Source organism: Odontesthes bonariensis, chromosome 10, assembly GCF_027942865.1.
Source record: "Odontesthes bonariensis isolate fOdoBon6 chromosome 10, fOdoBon6.hap1, whole genome shotgun sequence".
NCBI lineage: Eukaryota > Metazoa > Chordata > Actinopteri > Atheriniformes > Atherinopsidae > Odontesthes > Odontesthes bonariensis.
In genome coordinates this window covers 25,844,082-25,854,429 of record NC_134515.1, presented here as the reverse complement: position 1 = coordinate 25,854,429, position 10,348 = coordinate 25,844,082, and the positions used below count along the sequence as shown (strand labels likewise).

At 40.0% G+C, this 10,348-nt stretch overlaps 1 long non-coding RNA gene across 1 annotated transcript; it reads right to left on the bottom strand.

The window, feature by feature from the left end:
• Positions 1-220: 220 nt before the first annotated feature.
• Positions 221-8,647, bottom strand: LOC142390330 (uncharacterized). Its single transcript, XR_012770452.1, has 3 exons — positions 8,564-8,647; positions 7,258-7,413; positions 221-507 (listed from the first exon to the last, which is right to left on the bottom strand). It is a non-coding gene; the product is annotated as an uncharacterized LOC142390330 (long non-coding RNA).
• Between the last annotated feature and the right edge of the window lie 1,701 nt (positions 8,648-10,348).

Here is a 10,348-nt window from a genome sequence, read left to right as displayed (position 1 = left end):
ATGTATCCTTCTGGTTTAGATGACTGGATTAAAGTTAGAAAACATGTCCCTGCTTAGAATAGTTAAGAATCACCTTCTGGTGTAGCAGTGTGTTCAAAATATTTTACTGTTGTTGCTGCACGAGGTGAAGTTAGTAATACAAGAAAATAAATAAATCAAATACATATCCATACCATACCATATTTATTTATATAGCACTTTAAAAACAAACACACCTGGTTGACCAAAAAAAACATAAAAACACTAAAAACAGAGAGAAATTAAAATCTTCTAAAAACAGACAGCACATAGTGAATAAACAGTCAAATTAATGTCCGTCTCACACCGGGTTAAAGGCCAAAGAATAAAAGTGTTTTTTCAAACGAGATTTAAAAACATCAACTGAAGGAGCTCGCCTTATGTGCAAAGGAAGCTCGTTCCACAGCTTTGGGGCAAAGACGGAAAAAGCTTGATCACCTCTCGTTTTCCTTTGTGATTTTTGGAATCAGCAGCATCTGGTCAGCCGACCTGAGGGAACGAGACGGGGAGTGTAGGGGGGCAGCAGGTTAGACAAAAAGGCTGGAGCGAGGCCATTAAAGGGACTTACAAACAAATAAAAGAACTTTAAAATTGATCCTGAATTAAATAGGAAGCCAGAGGCTAAAATCGGAGTGATGTTCTCTTGCTTCTTTGTAGTTTTAAAAATCGTGCTGCTATTTTGCAATAATTGCTCTAATAACAATAAATACCTGTTCATAGTCAGACATCTTCATTCTTGTACTTTGTAAAAGTCATCTCTCTGCACCTCTTTTTAAACTGGTTTATGTTTGGACATTCCTTAAGTTCCATACTCAAACTGTTCCACAGTTTCACTCCACACGCAGACACACAGAAACTTCTTCTTGCCGTACGCACAGTCAGAGTCTTGTAATTAAATGTTACCCTTAAATTTGAACCCCCTTCCCTTTCAGGGAATCATTTTTTAATATTTCTTGGCAATAAATCTTTCTTTGCTTTAAATATTACTTGTGCTGTCTGTAATTCCACAAGAGCTTTCAATTTTGATAGTTTTGATTGTAAGAGTAATGGATTTGTGTGATCCCTACATCCTGCCCCATGAATTATCCGTACAGCTTTCTTTTGCAGAATAATTAATGGTTATATAGTACTTGCATAGTTATTTCCCCACACCACAGTCATGTAAATATGGAAGAACTGGTGAACAATAGAGAGCACGGAGTAATTTCTGATCGAATACCATCTTTGCTTTATTTAATACTGCGATACTTCTTGACACTTACTTAATATGTGATTTCGAGCAGATTAGTTTGTTTATCGTCACCCCAAGAAATTTAAGTTCATTAACTCTTTCAATGGTAACCCCATCCAACTTAATTTCTATTTGTGTGTTAGTTCTTTTTTTCTAAGTATCGTTCTTGTTTTCTTCAGATTTAAAGGCAATTTATTTCTATTGAACCATACTTTTAATTTACTCAATTCTGTGTTCACCTCCCTCATCAGAATTTGCACATCAGTGCCAGAACAAAAGGTTTTTCATTCCCAATCTCACTGATTCCCCTCCTCCCTCGTGTGTTTGTACTGTGCTGCTCAATGTGCTGTGACTGAGTAAATGCTGACATCGACACCTGTTCCCTGAAGGTCAACCCGAACCTGTCTCACAATTCACACACACATCTATGCACAGAAACACCCACAAAACCTCCAACTTGTTCCGTGCTGTGTTCTTGGTTCACATGTTGCTTCAAGAAGACAGCTGCTGAAAATGCAAACCGCTCAATCTCTCCCACACAGTATCCACCTATTGTGTTTTGAATTTTTTTTGGCTGCCATCCATTAATCATCTATACAACCTCAAGTCCTAGTGCAAAGTTCTCCTTTGCTCGAGTGTTTGTTTGCTGGTATCATTAACACATCACTTCGCTGCAATACATAACCGGAACCCCAGGTCTCCAAGCAGAAGCGACCCCGCTGCCCACATAGATGTCACACCAGTGTAATTAGCAGTGAGAGGTACAGCCTCTGGTGGTGCTCATTGTTAAAGTCACCAGAAAAGCCACTCAGCGTATTTGTTTTGTTGCTGCTGTTACATCTCATTATATCTTGTCCACAAACAAAGACGGCCTTCATGACAACTCGTCATCCTCAGAAATACTGCTTTGGGTTTCGTTCGCCCACTAGAACTGATGGATGGATTGGAAGTTCCAGGCAAACAAGAGCACTGGGGAAAGCTTCCCAAATGTATAAAAGCCAAATAAGGTACTTTTATAATTTCTGTGATTTTATGGGGCTCTTGGAAATTTTGCAACGTCCATTATTGACTGAATCTACATTCCATTTTTTCTTTTCAACGGTGCATTATCTATAAAACTTGCACATAAACATAAAATTGGCAAAACGGTGGGAAACTTTTCCACTTGAAGTACTAAAGTGAATCTGAAGTGCTGTTGAAGAGTTTGATGAAATTATTTGTTGAGCTGAGTGGGGATAGGAAAGGGGAAGTAAAAGAGCAGATTCTCATGAATTTAAAGAGGCTACTTTACAGGGTTAATATACATAAATGCCTCCTTAGCAGCCACAGTTTCGTAGGACTGTCACGAAGATCTTCCAGCATTTTTTAAAATTCATGGTGATTAGACATCAAGCCCGTTTTTATTATCATCTCAACGACTTCCTGTTATGATACTGCCACAGCAAAGATGACAAGATAACAGAAGAAAGGGTGACCTTTTACTATCTCTATAAAATGATATTAATTTCTGTTAATTTCCGGTGCAATGTAAATATATGAAATTTAGATAGGACACATTTTACAGTTATCACTGCTGTGCAGTAGAGGTAAGCTTAGTCAGTGTGGTGCACATTCACACTTACACAACAACTAGTTCACAAGTTAGGTTGACAGTGCGTAAGGCACCAATGCCATCTGAGCAGATAGATGCACATCTCTGCATTCATCTATTCTAGTACGGTATGCTCAAAATCAAACTGTGATTAAGGATTTAAAGTGATACTCCGGAGTAGATTCAACCTGGGGTCATTTGAACCGTGATATCCAGCCAAGTAGCCCACCCGCAGTTTTTTCGATATTGGCTGAACATCAGCTGAGTTACTGAGTTATCCCGAATAGCTTCGTACAAGGGTTAATGGATCCTGGTCCGTATCTCCAAAATTACCACACTAAAATCACATGCCATGACACCAAACTTCTACAGTAGTACAAATATGGTCTGTACTCACCAAACGATGCATTTGGAAGTTTGAAAATAGTCCAGGAGTTTATTATTATCAACACAAGTCTGATAGCTTCTCTGCAGCTAAAGCTGCGTCGACGTCACTTCAGAGAGCTGGGAGCTTCAAAGTAAGAGGAGGGTTGATCTACTACTGTAGACAACAAAGTATATGCTATATTCTACATGTTTTTTTATGAATTTTTATGTTGTAGAGTTGTGAAGTTATTTTATCAATGGAGAAACTGAGCAGCCTTGCTTTGTTGTCTACAGTAGTAGATCAACCTTCATCTTATTTTGAAGCTCCCAGCTCTCTGAAGTGACGTTGACGCAGCTTTAGCTGCAGAGAAGCTATCAGGCTTGTGTTGATAATAATTAACTCCTGGACTATTTTCAAACTTCGAAATGCATCGTTTGGTGAGTACAGACCATATTTGTACTCCTGTAGAAGTTTGGTGTCATGGCTTGTGATTTTAGTGTGGTAATTTTGGAGATACGGACCAGGATCCATTAACCCTTGTACGAAGCTATTCGGGATAACTCAGTAACTCAGCTGATGTTCAGCCAATATCGAAAAAACTGCGGGTGGGCTACTTGGCTGGATATCACGGTTCAAATGACCCCAGGTTGAATCTACTCCGGAGTATCACTTTAAGAACATGTAAATACATAGCTGACTTTATTTGATCAAGTTTAATTTGAGACCAGACAGTCATTCTTGTGGGTTTTAATACAAAAAAGTTGCTCTTAGAAGTCACATTCATACACAATACTGTACTTTGGAGGGCTGGTTATTGAAAGGTGTGAGGGCTCTCGGGTGTATGTATACTTGGTTTTGTATTCTGGTACCTATCAGTACACAAATCATATTTTAAAAGGTATTTCATTTAGCTATACTCAGAGGTGGTAATGAGTTACATTTACTTGAGTATTTTTAATTGAGTTTTTGAAAAAATTATACTTCTTGGAGTAGTTTTGAATCACTATACTTTTTACTTTTACTTGAGTAGATTTGTGCAGAAGAAACTGTACTCTTACTCCGCTACATTAGGCTACAATGAGCTCGTTACTTTTCTTCTTACCTCTTTGGTATTCTACGGGTAATTATTTTTATGCCCCTGCATACGCCTCATTTTAATGTTTTATTTTGACAGACAGAGAGATTTCCGCTCAAGGGTTAGCTTTACAATTTACACTCGTAGCAAAAAAAAAGAGAAATAGAGGAAAAATGTCAGAATCAACGGTCGGAAATAAAGACACAGACGAGGCCTCATACTGAAAGCATGTTTACCTTACAAAAAGTGCGAAACAGCAGCTACATTATGTGTCCTCTGTGTCAACCAAAACAAACAAGAAATTTCAGCATTCAAAAACTCAACATCTAACTTGAGGAAACATGTAGCGGTAAGTTTCCTAAATTCTTTTTTTTTTTTCCCCCGTGGATAGGCGAATGTTTGTTTTTTAGGTTACATATGGGTTACATATGTTTTAAACATTTCCTAAGTCTCTAATTTTTTATTGAAGTACTTGCATTTACCTGGATTATTTTAATTTGAGCTATTTTGTAATTAATTAATTCATTTTAATTTATTTGATCAATTGGATGAACTCTAATTTGCCTAAAGATGATTATTTTGTATCTTTGTCTGTCTGATTGAATGCTTGTGTTAACAAATAAATCAGACGTTACTCAACAGTTACTCAGTACTTGAGTAGTTTTTTCACCAAGCACTTTTTTACTCTTACTCAAGTAATTATTTGGATGAATACTTATTACTTTTACTTGAGTCATATTATTCTGAAGTAACAGAACTTTTTCTTGAGTAAAAGTTTTGGCTACTCTACCCACCTCTGCCTATACTTAAGACTGACGATATAATACCACGTCTACACAGCACAACATTGGCTTGTCATACGTGAGTAGCAGTCTGAGGGCCATTACAGCGCAGCTGTGTTTTGAGTGCTTTGTCCTTGTGGTTCCATTGATCTGAGCAAATGAAAGGCTTAAACTTGAGCGTGTGTTAGAAGGCACACATAATACCGTTCACTCTCTTCATTTGCTTTTTTTTGCCTGTTTTAATTTTGGAAGAAGCTTTTCCTTGTACATTTCTGTCAGTTTCCCCTGCTGTCTGCTTGCTCTAAGCCTGTTTTGTCCAGTTGATGACCCCACTGTTCTGTTTCTGCTATCCAAACTTGGTTTTATTTAAGTCGTCAAGAATTCTGTATGCATAGCCGCAGATTGCTGTTCTTTGCTAGATTGTCGTAGCTACTTTGTGTTCGTTCCTGCTTATTTTAATACTTTGTTTCCTCTGTTATTTGGATTTTGTGTCTGGCAGATCTTTCGGTTCATTGTTGTTTGTCCTTGTGTTTTGCTATTTTTCCAATCCAAGGCAAGTTCAGACTCTGCCTTACTCTGCTCTTCGTTTTGTTTCTGGATTCCCAGACATTGCAGCACTTTTGTTTTGGTGAAGTAAAAAGTTTGTTTTCCCCTATCTTCCTGTCTGGGAGCCTGCGATGGGCCCTCCACTGCTACACATCTCACCCCTGACAGTTTTTGTGCTCTTCATTTTAATTAGTCTATAACAAGTTTTAATTTTACTGGTGTAAGATTTCTTGAAACAACACTAGCTTTACTTCAGTAAAAGCATCTTCGTTGGAAACAAGCATATAAAGCCAGTTAAGGCCTTGATTTCATGGGGCGGCAACACCCATTCCAACATCCCACCATTCCGACATGCAAATGTCCCAACATTTCGACAAGGCTTTCCATATTAGGAAATATGCGTTACTCAACAAATAACAGTCCCTTCTTTCTGTTCATGCATTTTACATGTTTTAAGATGTGTACAGATGTGATACAGTCTTTAAAAGCCTAATTAAAGCCTCTCCCCCTCTCTCTCTGCCTGTTATTCTTCAAAGCTTGTGATGTTTGAAAGATATTAAACTGATACTGAATGATAATTTAAGGGTCAAATCTACAGTCAGAGGGGAGGATCAGGTGGATGAGGGCTTATTTCGGATTTTATAAATAAAAATAAAAGATGATGGCACTCAGGATCCATCCATAAGGGCTGTGTTGTTACTATTTCACTATAAATCTGGTGTGTGCGTGTAACAGCTGTCATGTAGGTGTTTCAGATACCGTCAGATCCTGACAATGTCAACGCACTACAAAAGCAAATTAATTATATTCAAATAGTTTATTACACAAAAAGAGAGACAAACATAGACAAACACTGTTCACTTATTGATTTAAAACTAATAAAAAAATAAAACCTTTTGGGTAGCCCAATATATGAAATTGGTTTTATTTGCAGCACCGGGACGTCCGACACAGGTGAGCTGTCATTGACGGTATGTTTTAATTTATCTGGACTGTTGCTTGTTTTTAAATTCATTTTAATTATTTTATTTATTTCTCTTTATATTCTTTTATGTATGTTAAATGCTTCTTACAATCCCTGCTGCAATGCTTTTATTTTATGTAAAGCACTTTGGATTGTTTTGTACATGAAATGTGCTATACAAATAAAGTTGATTTGATGTGATTTAATGTAATTGCAATTATTAATGTTGCATAATGATGCCAGCGTGCAAAAGATGCACGGGCACTGTGGAGAGCTCCGCTCCAGCTGGCTGCTGTGACAGGTCATTGACACTGTATTTCTGCTTATCTAACATGTTTCAGACTCGCCTGATTTATATTAATACCTGTTTTGATATTTGAAATTTCAGGGGATTTTGATAATAATTTATTATAGTTGGTTTGCGAGGTTGTGGAGTTCCTCTAAAAAAATAGGCTTTCATAGGCTATTAAAAGAATTGTCGGAATTTGTTCAGACAATAGAAGGAAAAAAGTGTCGGAATGACGAGACGTTTCATAGAAATTTAAGTGCCGACAATTTGAGGCTCATGGCGGCATTTAACCGATTTCATGACAAGTTTCTTTCTCTGCATGATGTTCATGTGTTGAACAGGCTCACTTGATTGTATGTATTGAATCACATACAGGACAAGCTTCTTGAATTACCTTTAGTGACTTTAAACTATAGGGGCTGCACAGTGGTGTGGTGGTTAGCACCGTAACCTCACAGCAAGAAGGTTCAAGGGTTCAACTCTTGCGTGGAGTTTGCATGTTCTCCCCAAGTATGTGTGGGTTCTCTCCGGGTACTCCGGCTTCCTCCCACTGTCCAAAGAAACGCAAGTTAGGTTAATTGGTGTCTCTAAAAAAATGTTTGAGTGTGTGGTTGTTTGTCTCTGTGTGGCCCTGTGATGGACTGGTGACCTGTCCAGGGTGTACCCACCTCTTGCCCGGTGCTCCCTATCCCTGATGGGATAGGCTCCAGCCCCCCCGCGACCCGACCGACGGATTCAGCGGTATAGAAAATGGATGGATGGATGGATGGACTTAAACTACCCTAATAACAGTATATGTACATACCTTCAATGGTATTCCTTTAGTATCTTCTCCCCCTTTGTTAACAACACCAGCATCTCCAAATTTCACCATCAGGAATCTTGATCAATGATATTTGATCACTGTTTATGTCTTGTTTGACATGAACCACATCACAAAAAATGATGAGAGACATCTGAGAAGCTTCAGTTTATGGTAATCAAATTTCCCTTGAGAATTTACAGAGTGATTTCGAGTGCTCGTAAAGTTTTTTATTCTTTAAATGTTTTCAATGCTAAAGGTAAAATCAAGTATTTAACAAGTAAAAGGGGCTCTCACAGAGAGCATACAGTTTTGTGTGGTTTAAAAGAAATGAATCATGACAGCCTTCAGTTTGATCTCACAACGAATTGCAAACTTTTAAAAAGCCTGAAAATTCTAAAGTGTAAATCTTATAAAGCCAAAATTCGTTTGCTTACATATCTCAATCATTGAGAGTTTAGCCACTGTTCAATAGCATTTTTTTTCACTCCACTGAGACTGTACTGTCCTCCTGATGGTGTGCATAACCAAAATTAGACAGCCAGCCAAACTCCCTGAATGATTGACGCGAGAGTCAGGATGTAGCGTCTCAAGCTCCAGGTTTTAATGACGACTCTTGTGTCAGACAAGGTGTAAAACTGAAATAATAACAGAAATATGCTCAAATAAATTTCTTATACAAATACTAAAGCATGAATATTAAACCAAAATTCCATTAATTATATTAGAAAATAAAGTACAGGTATCTTAAATATCCTGGTTGTATGAACAATGAGCATATCCAATGCTGAGCAATGTTACCAAACCAATATCTAGATAGTAATCTAGCAACATAAAAATTTCCATCAATATACTTCAAACTAAAAATATATCTGTGTAAATAATAAATTTTACTTACAGACAATGCTTTCTATGGCTCAAACCAAACAGATGGCGACAGATTAGAAAACAGCTCCATCATCTGCTGACCTCTCCATAGAGTGACAGGAACATGTGCTAATTTTTTACTTCCTGGTGCAATATCACATTTGACCACACTACCAAACAGGGGGGCGCCAAAACACACAAACTTCCAACTGCCTGGGAGGCAGAACACTCCCCGCCTGGCGTCTGTGATGCCACTTAATATTTAAACTATCTTCACATTAACTTGGTCCTCTTCGGGAAGAAGAAGAATGATGGCTGAGACAGGTCTCAGGAATGTCTTTGGCATACCTTGTGCTGCAGTTTTCACTTCGACTTTCCGCACCTTTCCATCCTGGCTTGGGTAGGTCGCTGTCACCAGTGCCAGGGGCCAGTCGTTTCTTGCAGCTTGGCTATCTTTTAACAGCACTACATCGCCTTGTTGCAGGTTGCGGTGTTTCCCAACCCACTTGCGACGGCTCTGTAGCGTAGGGAGGTACTCCCGTCTCCATCGGGTCCAGAACATGCTCGCGAGAGCTTGCACCTGTCTCCATTGGCTCTGGTGGAGGTCCTTATCTGAGAAGTCTCCAGGTGGAGGAAGCACAGCACCCTTTTGTGTGAGTAGCATCGCAGGAGTCAACAGGAAAGGAGAGTCTGGATCCGTGGACACTGGAGTAAGGGGTCTGGCATTAATGATCGCAGAAACTTCACACATGAAAGTGCATAGGACCTCATGGGAGAGATGGACGTGCTCCTGTAGCAATATGGAGCTGAAGATCCGTCGAGCTACTCCGATCATCCGCTCCCAAGAGCCTCCCATGTGCGACGAGTAGGGGGAATTGAACTCCCAAGAGCAACCTTGGTCACTCAGGTATCTCTGGATACTGGGCCCTTGTCGCTGTTTCGTCAGTCCAAGCTCCTTGCTAGCAGCAATGAAATTCGTCCCGCAATCGGACCTTAGTTGCCTTGCAGGTCCACGGATTGCAAAGAATCGCCTCAGGGCGTTGATGCAACTAGAGGTGTCCATGGACTCAACTACCTCGATATGCACTGCTCTAGTGCTCATGCAGGTAAACAATATCGCCCATCGTTTACTTTCAGCATGCCCCCCTCTAGTGCGCCTCGCAGTGACCTTCCACGGCCCAAAAACATCTAGCCCCACATAACTGAAGGGTGGAGATGTGGTGAGGCGTTCAGGTGGCAGATCCGCCATGGTTTGCTCTTCCATCTTGCCTCGTAGCTTGCGACAGGTGATACACCCATGTATGATGGAGCTGACGAGCCTTTTGCATCCGATGATCCACAGGCCTGAAGACCTTACGGCACCTTCAGTGAAGTGGCGCCCCTGATGTTTCACCTGCTTGTGGTGGTAGGACACTAACAGGGCAGAAACATGGTCACGTTTAGGTAGAACAAGGGGATTCTTCTCAGCGTGTTCCAATGGCGCTTGTGAGAGCCTGCCTCCAATTCTCATGAGGCCTTCTTCCACCACTGGACTGAGCCTAAAGAGTGGGCTGTTGCTGGGTAGAGCCCCACCGTTGGTCAGAGCAGAAAACTCCACTGAGAAAGCTTCTCTCTGGACTGCATGTATGATGACATTCATGGCTTGTGAACGCTCGTCAGGTGTGCGAGGTTGTTTGCACCAATGCCAGCCTTTACATCCCTTAGAATAGTCCTTAGACTTGTGACACCGGACTATGTGGATGAGCAAGGCGACAGCTCTCACTAGTGAGTCCCAAGTAGAAAAGCGCTTGAATCGATCTGTTGTGAGGGATTGTAC